This window comes from Lynx rufus, unplaced genomic scaffold (assembly GCF_022079265.1).
Source record: "Lynx rufus isolate CCGP_SWC_20201006 ecotype Redwood Valley unplaced genomic scaffold, mLynRuf1.p SCAF_4, whole genome shotgun sequence".
In the NCBI taxonomy this organism is placed as follows: domain Eukaryota; kingdom Metazoa; phylum Chordata; class Mammalia; order Carnivora; family Felidae; genus Lynx; species Lynx rufus.
Window position 1 is genome coordinate 83,716,431 of NW_025814856.1, and position 15,137 is coordinate 83,731,567.

At 37.3% G+C, this 15,137-nt stretch overlaps 1 protein-coding gene across 2 annotated transcripts in view; it reads right to left on the reverse strand.

Moving 5' to 3' along the window:
• Positions 1–15,137, reverse strand: part of MAGI2 (membrane associated guanylate kinase, WW and PDZ domain containing 2) — a 1,354,570-nt gene that overhangs the window by 624,151 nt on the left and 715,282 nt on the right. The gene's annotated exons all lie outside the window — the stretch shown is intronic.

Below are 15,137 nucleotides of genomic sequence, written 5' to 3' on the forward strand. Positions count from 1 at the left end.
CTGCTAAGTTAATTCCTTCGATGCTTACATTGTCCTGATTCACTGATAGTCATCACTCCTGTGTTTCAGATTGTCCACTATAGATCCTCTATGTGCTTTGTTTTTAACTCCCTTTCTATTAAATATGTTCTAAGTATACAGACTTATTTTAAAGTATAGCCAAAGATTACTTCCTGATTAATAATAATAATAAACATATTATTACTATTATTTCCTTAATGTTTATTTATCTTTGAGAGAGACAGAGTGTGAGCAGGAGAGGGGCAGAGAGAGAGAGGGAAACACAGAATCTGAAGCAGCTCCAGGCTCTGAGCTGTCAGCACAGAGCCCGACGCAGGGCTCAAACTCACAAACTGGGAGATCATGACCTGAGCCGAAGTCAGACGCTCAACTGACTGAGTTACCCAGGTGCCCCAATAATAAACGTATTATTACTAATAACACTTCAGAAACACTGATTGTAAAGTCAACTAAAAATCTGGGTTCTTCTATCTTTTGACATTTGCATAGGTGAAATGTCACAATGACAAAAGAGAGAGAGAGATACTACATTTGCTAGCCAGATAAGCAACCTCACTATTTTAGGAAACTACCAGAGGTATGAGCACATGTATAAGCATTCTTATAAGACTATATGCCTGAAATCCCAAACACAAAATGCTTAATTAACAAAGACATTGTTTTTGCAGTCTAATTTTGCAAAGTAGAAAACTTACAAATATGAAAAAATGTTATCAGAAACCCAACCAAGATAAGTACTCTCATTAATATGATTCTTTCAATAATTACAGATATTAAAGAGTTGGGGTTCGAGCCTAAAAATGGAATATATTATGGTCACTCTATATGTATGTTTATTGTGCTAATTAGGATAAACTAATGATTGGAGGCACTGATAGATCCTAAAATACTTTAATCAAAGTAATGTTGAAATTTATGTACTTTTAAGGTCAAATATGTCTTGAGTATGAGGATCCTTTTTAAAGTGGTAATTTATATATGGTGCATATTCTTGCTGTCTGGTAACCACTGCCCTGATCTGAAGTGTAAAAGTAGAGGCAAAAAGGGGCACCTGGGTGGCTCAGTTGGTGAAGTATCTGGCTCGTGATTTCGGCTCAGGTCATGATCTCATGGTTTATGAGATTGAGCCCCACATGGAGCTCTGCACTGACAGCATGGAGCCTGCTTGGGATTCTCTCTCTCCCTCTCTTTATGCCCCTCCCCTGTTCATGCATGCTCTCTTTCTCTCAAAATAAATAAATAAACATTTTGTTTTAAAGTTTATTTATTTTGAGAGAGACAGAGACAACGCAGGTCGGGGAGGGGCAGACAGCGAGGCAGAGAGGAAGAATCCCAAGCAGCCTCCGCACTGCACTATCAGCACAGAACCTGATGTGGGGCTGGAACGCTATAAGTGGTGAGATCATGACCTGAGCTGAAACCAGAGTCAGTTACTTAACCAATTGAGCCACCCAGTCACCCCATAAATAAACTTTTTTTTTTTAAGTAGAGGCAAAGACAACAAAGAGCTCAGAACCTAAAAAGAGAGAGAGAGGAAACAATCATCTGTTCTATGACTAGATGAGACACTAAGGACCATTTGAAACATCAGAACTGTATGTCTTAGGGGCACCTGGGTGGCTCAGTCGGTTGAGCATCCTAAGCTTGGTTTCAGCTCAGGTCATGATCTCGGAGTTTGCGAGTTTGAGCCCGCATTGGGTGCTGCACTAACAGTGTGGAGCCTGCTTGGGATTCTCTGTCTCCATCTCTCTGCCCCTCCCTGGCTTGCACTGTCTCTCTCTCAAAATAAATAAATAAACTTAAAAAAAAAGAACCAAAAGCCTATATGTTTAGGCAGTTTGCATATGTACATACTTTACCTGAAGAGCATTTAGAAATTTGTATTTTACTTCATAGTAGCTACATATAGTAATACAAATTTTTAGTTGCCTTTATGAAAAATCTCTCTCACTCTGTTTCAACAAACAACTGTTTAGTTTCACTAGCCATCATTTTTCCAAGTAATGGGGAAATATCTACCCTCAAGCTGTGGGAGAAACAGGAAAGCAAATAGACATTTCTGCAGGTTAGCATCCAAGACCTTCCACATTTGAATTTTCCCACTGTATCTCCAGTCTCAACTGATTTCTTAACTTGGACCAATTGTAACAACCAAACTAATAGGCATGCTTTTCATCTCACATTACTTTAAATTCCCTTTCCCATCATATCCTCCATATAATATACTCTGCCCTTTTACATTCCCTTCTGTCCCCTCCCTTCTCTTCCCTTCCCATCCCTTCTCCTCCCTTCTCTTCCCCTCCCTTCCTATATCTACCCAAATCCATCAACTTCTTTAGGTGCTGTAAATATCTATCATAAATTTGGCTAAACTCTTAGTGAATTGGTGCTATGATAATCATTCACTTGCTGAAATTAACAGTAAACCAAATTCTTGTTTACATCATTTTGACTTTCAGGTCGCCAACAATAAGACAACAATTTATTCAGTGAAGTACCTTCAAGGATACATAATATTGAATCCAGCTCTATCTCTATATCTTCCCCTATCTTCTGTCCATCTTCACTAGTCTCTTAGTTCTAAATTTTCTTTTTATTCATCTTTGTAGCTCCAGCATCAAACACAGAGAATATTGGATAACTAGTTATAAAATAAATGAGGAAGAACTAGATAATGAATATTGCTCCTTAAACAGTACCCTGAAAATTATACGAAACTGTTCAGTTGAAAAGGCAACCTAATAGTTTTACAGCAACAAGGTCAAAACCAGAAAAACTAATTGGTTAAACAGAAAGTTTAATTATCCGAAATTATCCTCAATCCCTAGCGTTAGGGTCAACACATGTTAGCATGTGTAGTGTATCAGGGTAGAAGTGAAATGTAGAAGTGAAGAGCATGAACTCTGGAGCCAGGTTACCTTTGTACAAATCCTGGCTTTGTCACTTGTTACCTGGGTGACCTTGGCAAGTTATTTAATCATCCTGTACTTCAGTTTCTCCACCTGTAAAGCTGTCATAACAACATATTACTATCCTCATAGTGTCGTTCTAGGGATTACATGGGAAAATATTTGTAAATTGCCTAAAACTATATCTGGCACACAGTTAATACTCTGTAATATTGTTAAATAAATAGAAAACATCAGTACCTTCCAATCTAAGTCTTGAATAAATCTGGTCTGACAAGATGCTCTATGCAATTATACATCAAATAGGTTTTGAGAATGTTGCATTTTGTGGAGAGTCACAATATAAATTTGTAAATTCAAAGCTTTAAAAATTTTTATAAAGGTAGCCCAAGATAGTGGCATAGGAAGACCTTGAACTCCCCTATCCCCCCAGAGACACAAAATCTACAGCTACATATGTTATAATTCCCTTTGAAAAATAACTGAGAACTAGCCAAATAGCTCCCTCCACAGGGATAAAAGGGCCACACTGAGAGGGGTAAGAGGCAAAGACACAATCTTGCCCAAAACCCAACTCTTGCATGGCACCTGCAATAGGGAGGGATCTCACAGCTCCAGAGCCTGTCCCCACATCAGGCCCCCAACCCTTTGGACCTGCACTGAAGATACAGGACCACAAAATGTCTGATTTTGAAACTAATGGGGCTTACGTTCAGGGTTTACAGGGGGTCTATTGGGATGTGAGATATTGCCTCTGAAGGGCAGGCAAGCAGACATGTCATGGGACCCAGCATGAAGGTAGTAGTTTAAGAGGTATTATACACAAAGAAGATGGCTTTGCTAATCTTAAAGCATCTGCTAGAAGGTCAGGGACTACTTGTAACTTTCTTTGGGGATATGGGTGCTGAAGAGAGCCATTCTTGCATTCTCCCTATATTTTGCTAGCATAGGTGAGCATGTGCAGACATAGCCTTACTAAAGCTGCTGACATACTCTATCCCGGGTGTTCTTTCCTTGTCTGCTAAAGCCCAACTGTCTTCTGCTCTAGCGCCTTCCCTTAGCCTTGCTAAAAAAGCTAATGAAAAGCAAAGTCCACACAAGAGATACTCTTTGATCACCTGGCCTTGGTAGCCACAAGGGATGCATTTCAGGGTCCCAGGGACTAAAACAATAGGAAAGACAGTTCTGGGTAGGCTATCACACCCCAGGCATTACACAGACAACAGAATGAAACACACCCTCAGGCTTTATGTAAAAAAAAAGCTCTTATACTTCACCTGGAACTTCAACCTGAGCAACAGGATTCAGGTTTGCCATACATCTGGAGGCTACAAAGGGGCTCTCAGGGAAGGTAGACAGGGAGACACCATTTTTGAGCCCTCCCTTGGTCTCACCACAGCTCACTGGTACCTTCCAGAAAGGAGCCTATACATTCATCAGAAGTTCTGATTTTTGCAACTGATGCCCAGAAACATCCTCAGATCCCCTAATTTGGAGGTCAGCAGGGTTTATGATTGTGCTCCCACAGGACTCTATATATTTGTATACTTTAAAAGCTGCTGTCTGAGAATGTGGCTTCCAATCGCCCTGCAACTAGATGCTGACTGAGAACACTCTCTTTGGAACACTGGCAGGTCTTGGCACACCCTCAACAACTGGGACCTACCAAGAAAAATCTGGCTGCTTAGATAATCACAAAAGGTTCGAGAGACAAACAGGAGCTAGGATAAGGTTTCACGATATGGCTCCTCACCTACACAAGGGCACTCCTTCATGACTAGGAGAGGTAGCTGCTTCACCTAGTACATAGAAACAAGCACAGAGTCAAGCGAAATGAGGACACAGATAAATGTGTTACAAATGGAAGAATAAGTTACAACCTTAGAATAAGACCTCAATGAAACAGAGATAAGTGATCTACCTGATAACTCAAAGTAATGGTCATAAAGATGCTTACTGAATTTGGGAGAAGATTGGATAAACAAGAACTTGTACAGAAGTACAAGACAGAAAATATAAGAAAGTACTAAACAGAATTCACAGAATTCATAAAGGAATACAATAAGTGAGCTGGAAATACTGTAGAAGAATTCAACAGCAGAATAGATGAAGCAGAAGAAGGATCAGTGATGTGGAAGATAGGGTAGTGGAACTCAAACAGAGCAGCAAAAAGAAAAAAAGAGAGAAAAAGATAGCTCAAGGGACTTATAGGATAATGTTAAGCAAAATAACATTCAGATTATAGCAGTCTCAGAAGGAGAAGAAAAATAAATGGGCAGAAAACTTTTTTTGAAGAAATAATAGCTGATAACTTGCCTAACCTAAGGAGAATCATTCAGGTGCAGGAAACACATGAGTCCCTGACAAGATAAACCCAACGAACACTGCACCAAGATATATTATAATTAAAATGTCAAAAGTTAAAGAGAGAATCTTAAAAGCAGCACAATAAATGATTAATTAACACAAAACAAAGGAGGCAAGAATATACAACGGGGAAAGGACAGTCTGCAATAAACAGTGTTGGGAAACCTGGACAGACAATGCATAAGAATGAAACAGGCCGCTATCTTATACCATAAACAAAATGGATTAAAGACTCAAATGTAAGACCTGAAACCTCAAAAAGTCCACAAAACATAGGTGATACTTTTCATGACACTAGTCTCAGTGTTGAATTTTTGGATCTGCCTAAAAAGCAAATGCGACAAAAACAAAAATAAGCAGGAGTGCCCTAAAAAGTTTCTGCGTAACAAAGGAAACAATTAACAAAAGGAAAAGGCAACTTGCATGGGAGACTACATTTGCAAGTTATATAACCCATAAGGGGTTAATATCAAAAAAAACAAAAAAACCTATACAACCCAACACCAAAAATGAAATCTAATTAAGAAATGGGCAGAAGACATGAACAGACATTTCTCCATAAAAGACATCCAGATGGCCAACAGACACATGAAAAGATGCTCAACATCATTCATCATCAGGGAAATACAAATCAAAACTACAACGAGATACCACCTCACAAGTGTCAGAATGGCTAAAATCAAAAACACAAGAAACAGTAAATGTTGGTAAGGATGTGGAGAAAGAGGAACCCTCTCTCATTGCTGGAGGTAATACAAACTGGTACAGCCACTATAGAAAGCCATATGGAGATGAAAATAGAATTAGTCAACAAGTTAAAAATAAAATTACTCTATGATCTAGTAATTACACCATCGAGTATTTGCCCCAAACTACAAAAACACTAATTCAAAGAGATATATGTACCCCTATGTTTATAGTAGCATTATTTACAATAGACAAATTGTGGAAGCAGCCCAAGTGTCCATCAATTGATGAATGGATGAAGAAGATGTAATATACAAATACAATGGAATATTATTCAGTCATAAAAAGAATAAAATCTTGCCATTTGCAACAACACGGATGAAGCTAGAGTATAATGCTAAGCAAAAGAAGTCAGTCAGAGAAAGACAAATACCGTATGACCTCACTCATATGTGGAATTTAAGAAACAAAACAAACAAGCAGAGAGAGAGAGAGAAAGGGAGGGAGAGAGGGAGAGAGAAACCAAGAAACAGACTCTTAACTGTAGAGAACAAATTGATGCTTACCAGAGGGGAGGTGGTGGGGTGAAGGGTGAAATAGGTGATGGAGATTAAAGAGTACACTTATAATGAGCACTGAGTAATGTATACAATTGTTGAATCACTATATTGTACACCTAAAACTAATATAACACTGCATGTTAACTATACAGGAATTAAAATTAAAAACTTAAAAAAAAGAACACTGTATGGAGTTGTTTAAGAATGCTTCATTCAAACTGTGTTTATCAGTGATATTTCAGTATGTGGAAGTGATATCTATTCGGTGATGGATGTAGTGAAGTGTTTAAGAACACTTGTAATAAAGATATTTATAGAAGAAAGAAAGAAAGAAAGAAAGAAAGAAAGAAAGAAAGAAAGAAAGAAAGAAAGAGAAAGAAAGAAAGAAAGAAAGAAAGAAAGAAAGAAAGAAAGAAAGAAAGAAAGGTTTTACAGCCACACAAACTTGCTTATAGGTGTCCATATACTTCTCAAGTCTATCACAGCATCCCTTTTCCCCTACAAAACAGATGCTACTACTCCATAGCATTAGCTCTGATGAACACATTTTGGGAAGTTCTAATTATGCACCTGTTGCTGCTTTGCTCTGCAATCATTTGAATGTATTTATATTTGTACTTTTATATGCATGTAATTATATGTACTTATTTCAAGTGACAATCAGAATGAGGATATGGGCTTTGGTTTTAATATTATTTCTATTTATTCTTCTAATGTTCCTCCCTTTCTATTTTTCTGACCTAAATATAATGTCAAATGTTATTTAAAACAATGAATTCAGGACTTGTGGTTTCATATGTGTCTGACTTAAAGCTCCAGACAAAGCCTCTAGCCACACCCATAAAAATGCCCTTCAAGCAGGAAAGGCTGGGGGAAAAAAAAACAAAAACAAAACAAAACAAAAACAGAAGAAAAGAAACAAACAAATCTCAGAGCATTACAAAAACCCAAGATGGGTAAGAAACCTACTGTCATACAGTCCATGTCAACATAAGGCAATGGAAATAAATTGATGACCTAGAATATGATTAACCTCAGCAAAAAGAGGAAAATCCTCTGCTTGAAGGGAAGTGGCTAGAAGCTTTATCTTTCCTTCCTCCTTCTTCTCTACAGCTCAGCATGCTGACTTCTACAAAAACAAGTAACTCTCTCTTTACAGTACAGATAATACTTCTGAAACAGTCTTTAGGGCAGCATTATCCAGAAGGCAATGAGCAATAAGCATTCCCCTCTTTCCACATAGGTACTCCAGTTTGTATTGAAATTTAAACACAATAAAGGGAGTACAAATATGTCCAATGATTTTCAACACAGGTGCAAATGCAATTAAAATGGAAGAAAGACAGCCTTTTAAACAAATGGTGCTTGGGCAATTGGGCATCCATAGGCAATAAAGAAATAACAGATAATTAAACAAAAGTGACCTTTGAACTAAAACTCACACATTTTACAAAAATTAAAAATTAGTTATAGACTTAAATGTAAAATATAAAACTATAAGCCTTTTAGAAAGAAGGAAGGAAGGAAGGAAGGAAGGAAGGAAGGAAGGAAGGAAGGGAAAGAAAGTTTTTGAGATCTACTGCTAGTCAAAAGTCCTTAGATTTGGCACCAAAAACACAACCCATAGAAGGGAAAAATGATAAACTGGGCTTCATAAAATTAGAACCAGTTGCTCTACCAAAGACCCTAAGATCATGAGAAGACGAAGTACAGACAGAAAATATTTGCAAACCACATATTTGACAAAGATTAGCTTCTGGAATAATAACTCAAAACTCAATGTTGAAAAAACAAACAACTGAAGTATTAAATGGGCAACTTATAGATAGAGCCATTTTACCAAAAAAGATATACAGATGACAACACTCATGAAAAGATGTTAAAAATCAATACCTAGTATACAAATGCAAATTAATACAATGAGCTATTACTACATATCACAATGGCTAAAATAAAACATAGTGACAACACAGAATTGTGATGAGGATGTTGAGAAACTGGATCAGTTGTAGATTTGTGGTGGAATGTAAAATGGTACAGCCACTCTGGAAAATAATTTGGCAATAATTTAAAGAATAATTTCCTTGAAAACTAATTATTTGAATACATACAACCCAGTAATTGCAATCCTGGGCATTTATCCTGGAGAAATGAAAAGTTATGTTTCACTCAAAAGTCTGCAAACAAAAGGTTTATAGCAGCTTCTTTTCTCTTTCTTTTTAAAAAAATTTTTTTTTCAAAGTTTATTTATTATTGAGAGACAGACACAGAGTGTGAGCAGGGGAGGGGCAGAGAGAGAGGGAGACCCAGAATCTGAAGCAGGCTCCAGGCTCTGATCTGTCAGCACAGAGCCCGACTCGGGGCTTGAACTCACAAACCATGAGATCATGATCTGAGCCAAAGCTGGACGCTTAACCAACTGAGCCACCCAGGCACCCCTTCTTTTCTCTTTCTCTTTCTTTCTTTCTTTCTTTCTTTCTTTCTTTCTTTCTTTCTTTCTTTCTTTCTTTCTCTCTCTTTCTTTCTTTCTTTCTTTCCTTCCCCCTTCCTTCCTCTCTCTCTCCCTCTCTTTCCTTTTCTTTCTTTCTTTCTTTCTTTCTTTCTTTCTTTCTTTCTTCTTTTCTTTCTTTCTTGAGTGCAAGTGGGATGGGCTACAGGGAGAGAGCGAGCAAGAATCTCAAGCAGGCTCCATGCTGAGCATGGAGCCCAGTGAAGGTCTGGATCCCATGACCCTGGGATCATGACCTGAGCCAAAATCAAGAGCTGGACATTCAACCAACTGAGCCACCCATGTGCCCCAGCAGCTTTATTTCTAATTTTTTTTTTAAAAGTTTATCCATTTATTTTCAGAGAGAGACAGACAGAGAATGAGCAGGGGAGGGGCAGAAAGAGAGACAGAGAAAGAGAGAGAGAGGATCCCAAGTAGGCTCTGCGCTGTCAGCATGGAGTCCAAGGAGGGGCTTGATCCCATGAACTGCAAGATCATGACCTGAGCCAAAACAGTCCCAAACTAGAAACAATCCAGATGCCTGTCTTTCAGCAGTCAATGGCTAAACAAACTATAATACATCTGTACCATGAAATACTAATTAGCAATAAAAAGGAACAAGCTATTAAAACATGCCAACATGCTAGAAAAATCACCACGGAATCATGGTGAGTGAAAAAAGTCAATTCCAAAATGTATGATTCCATTTATGTGCCATTTTTGAAATGGCAAAATTATAGAAATGGAGAGCATTTCTGGTTGCCAAGGATAAAAGAGGAGGTATAATTGGGAGGAAAATATTATGGCCATAAAAGAGATCCTTCTGGTGAAGGGAATGTCTGTAACTTTATTCAGTCAATATCAATATCCTGATTGTGATATTGTACTATAGTTTTGTAAGATGTTATCTTTGTGGGAAACTGAGTATAGAGCAAACGGAATCTCTATGCATTATGCCCTACACTCCATGTAAATCTATAATTATCTCAAAATAAAAAGTTTAATTAAAAATGTTAACTGAATGTTATATTCAAACAACCATTCTATTCTTTTCATTTGTGTGAGTATACCTCTTCAATATGCTAATATTGACATGTCTTAAACAATATTATTTTAAGAAAATAGGGATTATTGGGGCACCTGGATGGCTCAGTCGGTTGAACATCCACCTTCAGCTCAGGTCATGATCTCACAATCCGTGAGTTCAGGCCCCACATCGGGCTCTGTGCTGACAGCTCAGAGCCTGCAGCCTTCAGAGTCTGTGTTTCCCTCTCTCTCTCTCTGCCCCTCCCCCGCTCGCATTCTGTCTCTCACTCTGCCTCTCAAAAATAAAGAAAACTAATAAAAAACTTTTTTTAAAAAGAAAGAAAATAGGGATTATCCCTGAACTCATTGGAACTGATTATTTTATAGTGCTTCTCATGAAAATAAGAACTCGATTTACAGAAGACTTTTAAAGCAAAATGACTAATATCAGAGGAAATGAGGTACTAAAAGCCCAATTAAATTAAATATTAAACAATATTCACAGAGAATTATAGATTCAAGAGTAGGCGACTGTCTCAAACAGAAAAAGCAAAAACGAAAAAATATAAAAGAAATTTAAGCAGTAATTAAGAGATAACATGCACACATGATGTGGTAATATGATAATACTGAGAGCATTTTTTGGCCTACCTAAGAACAATATTCAATTTCCAAATGTTGGGTGAACTTGAACAGTCTGGTTATCTAAGACATTTTTCTGATATGAACTTACCCTAAAATATGTTAATACCCCTAATTTCCATCTCTCACTCTAATTGTCTCTCTCTTCATACAAATATATACATATATGGATGGATAGTGGATCCATATATCTATATGGGTATATATAGATCCACTATTCCCATTTTCCAATTCCTTGTTCGTTCTTGCAACCCATCTGAGTCCTAGATAACTGAATTCAGTGTTTACTGAAGTAGCACTCTTGGAGGGGACTAAGGACTTGCAAATTTAACACCCAAAGGTGCTGACACTCATTTCTTGATACTCTCTTTTCCTTTGTCCTGTGTGACAGTGTCTAATCTTGTCTTTCTTCTATAGTTTCCAATTCTCTGTATCACTCACTGGATTTTCCTCTTCCATCTCCTTTTTTTTTTTAATGCTTATTTATTTATTTTGAGAGAGAGAGCACGTGGGGGAGGGGCACAGAGAGAGGGAAAGAGGGAATCTCAAGCAGACTCTGTGCTGACAATGCGACCCACAAGGAGTTCAATCTCACAAGCCGTGGGATCATGAGCTGATATCATGAGTCTGACACTTAACTGACTGAGCCACGCAGGCACCCCTCCTTCTCCTTCTTAATAGCAACAATAACAAATATTTCTCAAGCCCTTTACCAATTATTTTCACATACATTATTTCATTTGTATGTGTGAAGAAAGTTTATATTCATTACATTTTTTACTGGAATGGAATAAAAGACACACAAAAGTGATCTAAGATTATACTCAGAGTCAAGTAAATACTGTTTTTCACCTCTTGTTATCTCTGTCCTTCCATCAATCTTATCTACCTTTATGGCTTTTGGTATCACCAATAGAGATATCTTTAAACTATATGAATGATATACTTATTTCATTTGTAAGAGAGATGATACACATACTTTCAAAGTCTCACATTTTACTGGCATGGAATTCATGCCAGGAGAAATTCATCAGGTCCCAGACAATACTGTCTACAGGAATCAGTGTTTTTTTTTTCTAAATTTACTTATTTTTAATGGCCTGACCATTTCTCTGGTCATCTAGATATAAAGCTTGACGCTAGATATAAAGTTAACACTCTCCTTCTTCACATCCTGTCCACCATCAAGTCTTAAGGATTCCATGTCTCTCAGCTTTGATTCTTTCTAGCCCGCTCTCTGCACTCTAAAATAGACTGTCACCCCACCTCAGTTAGACCATTATAATACCCTCATTACATTCTATTCCTATATCACTGTCAGATTAATATTCCTCATTTGTAGTCTTCTGCTTAAAAGTAGTAACTCCAACTGCCTGCTCTCCCACTGCCAGCTTCTTCTGCCAACACATATGTGCTTGATGTCAAAGTCAAAGGAAAGCTCAAAGTGTGTCAAAAGTACTCTTAAAGGTATTTTCACATGCAGTGTGTTCATGGGAGCCTACATTCAGAAATGGGCTTCCTGTATAAGGTGCAGAGCAAGTATTTAAAGAAAAGAAACAGCAGCAATAACACAAGGTCACCCAGCTAGAGTGAGGCTGTGTTGAGGTGGAAAAGCCCCTGTGACTAGTCTGCAAAGCTCATCACAAACCTGCAGACATTATTATCACAAAAAAGTCTGAAACAAAGATTTTTTGAGAAGTTATCAATTTAAATGAAAGGCCCCAATGCTTTATTTACTTGAGGGACTCTAACATACTTTTTTTTTCTGAATGATATTCGTAGTGTGCATAGACATAAGTTAGCCAGATATTGGTGATGCATTCTCATCTACAATAAGGATCCCTTCTAAGTTTTCACTCTTACTTACAACTTTTTCCATTTACAGTCAAACTGGTAACTAGGTGGCTTAGCGTGGTCCAAAGAACTTCCTGCTTTATTGCTTCTGTTGTTTCTGCCTCAAGTACTTTAGCAGCAATCAAAACACTAGCAATTCTTAACCATCCATATAAATTCTATCTTGATTTTCCTGACATTTCTCTACCAAAATGACTATCAACATTCCTCTTTATTTTTTTTTAATTTTTTTTTCTTTAATGCTTGTTTATTTTTGAGACAGGGAGAGACAGAGCATGAATGGGGGGGGGTCAGAGAGAGAGGGAGACACAGAGTCTGAAACAGGCTCCAGGCTCTGAGCCGTCAGCCCAGAGCCCGACGCGGGGCTCGAACTCACGGACCGCGAGATCATGACCTGAGCCGAAGTCGGACGCTTAACCGACTGAGCCACCCAGGCGCCCCTCAACATTCCTCTTTAATGAAATTCATGAAGTTTTGTTTTGTTTTGTTTTTGCTTTTCCAGACATGCATATTTTCCCTTGCATTGTAGTATGTATTATCATCTATTCACTACATATAAAGTGTGTGAAATGCACTATATCTGTCTTTAAGAAGCATATAATAATGATAAAGAGGGCTCAGTGAAGGTCTGTACTATGACTACCACTGCTGCCACTACAAATATATGTCCGTGTTTACTAAGTGCCCACTATATGCCAGGTGTGCATTAAGTAATAACCCTCAAAACCACCCTACAGATTAGGAATGTAGACCCAAAGTAGCAACTGGCCAAGGTTACGTAAATAACACAGAGTATATATAGAATTAGAAACTGAGGCCATCTGGTTCTAGAGCTTTATTAAGTGATACTGCAAATTTGAACTGAACAAAATAAGCATACATTCTGAACCTACAAGCATGTGAGCAGTCTCTTTCCACTTTCTTCCATGGTCACTGCCATTTGGCCAGAGAAGTTCATGGGCATCTCTTCTACCTTCAATGAAAGACAAAGTTTTGTTTGTATCAACACTTTCTGGCATCATATAATGCCAGAGTCTTTTGCTGAAGTTGGAACCATGATTGTTAAACATAAATGAGATGACCATAAACTATTTCCTAATAAAAATTGAGGCTTTACTTTATTGAAATTTCACTGTTAAGTCAATAACTGAGAGATCTTGTAACAAAAATCATGTTTACAGAATAGTACGGAATACACTGATTCAGTGGTTGGAGTTAATTGATTCAATGGAAGGAAAGAGTTTACACTATTATCAACAGAATCAGTGAGTAACTTAAATACAGAAAGAAATATCCTCTATGTTTCCAAAAGTTCTATAAATGCGAATGAACCATATACTTGACTTAAATGGCTAATTTCCCTTTTAATGAATATTACCTTACATAATTTCTTCTATTTATCATAGCAAAGTTTATCATAGTAAAGCTATTACCAGCACACCTAATAGATACATTTAAACCTTTTCCTGATGTTTTCATGGAAATGATATGGCAGTAATCATCAAGTGCTACCATAAAGCGAGAAGCATATTTCTGCGATCATATTTTATAGCCTTCAGTTTGTAACACTTGGAGAGCAAAATATGCAAATGCTACTCGAGAGTGTCTATTTAACTACTGAGTCTACCAGTCCATTGTCCTTCATTCCAAACCATGAATACTGGCATAGTAATGAGAAGCCACATTTACCTAACACCAACCAACCATTCTTTCCTTCTGTCTTCACCAGTAGTTACCAACCGCTAGTATATGGCACTAACATTCAATTTAATTTTATGTGATTTTAATTCTCCCATTTCCTTTTTGTCTTTGACTATGCATAAATTTTACAAAATTATAATATTGACACACATAAATTATAGAATTGAATTAAAATTTGTTCTTAATGTTTATTTTTAAGAGAGAGAGGGAGGCAGAGCATGGGCAGGGGAGGGAGAGGGAGGGAGACACAGAATCCAAAGCAAGCTCCAGGCTCTGAGCTGACAGCACAAAGCCCAACGTGGGGCTTGAAGTTACGGACCATGAGATCATTATCTGAGCCGAAGTCAAACACTTAACTGACTGAATCACGCATGCACACAGAACTTAATTTTTAAAGCAAACGTTATAATGAAACATCCTATACTGTCGGTAGTCATAACTACCATTGCCATTGATATACATCAATTTTATTTTAGATATTCATCCATAATTTAAAGTATTTTTACTTTCAGAGATAATTCTAAGATAAACAGCTTCAGGCACTCATTTCTCTCTACTTTTGATTAATTTTTTGTTAAAAATATTGAGAACAGGATTGTTAACATTTTAAATTATCTTTAAATGATACAGGCACCATTTAAAAAATAAAATTTTACTCTGCATTGTTAGTGTCTATATTTATATATTCTTTTCAATGAAATAAAAATGTGAAGGGGCACCTTAGCACCCTAGGTCACCCACCTAATAACTATGTCAAGGCTAGAAGTGAGATCTTCAGACTCTTCACTGAGGTTAGTGATATTCCACTATTTTAAGTTTCCTTAACACCTGTGGACTGCCATTCTTTACAGAATGTGAATGATCAGAAAGATCCACTAAACA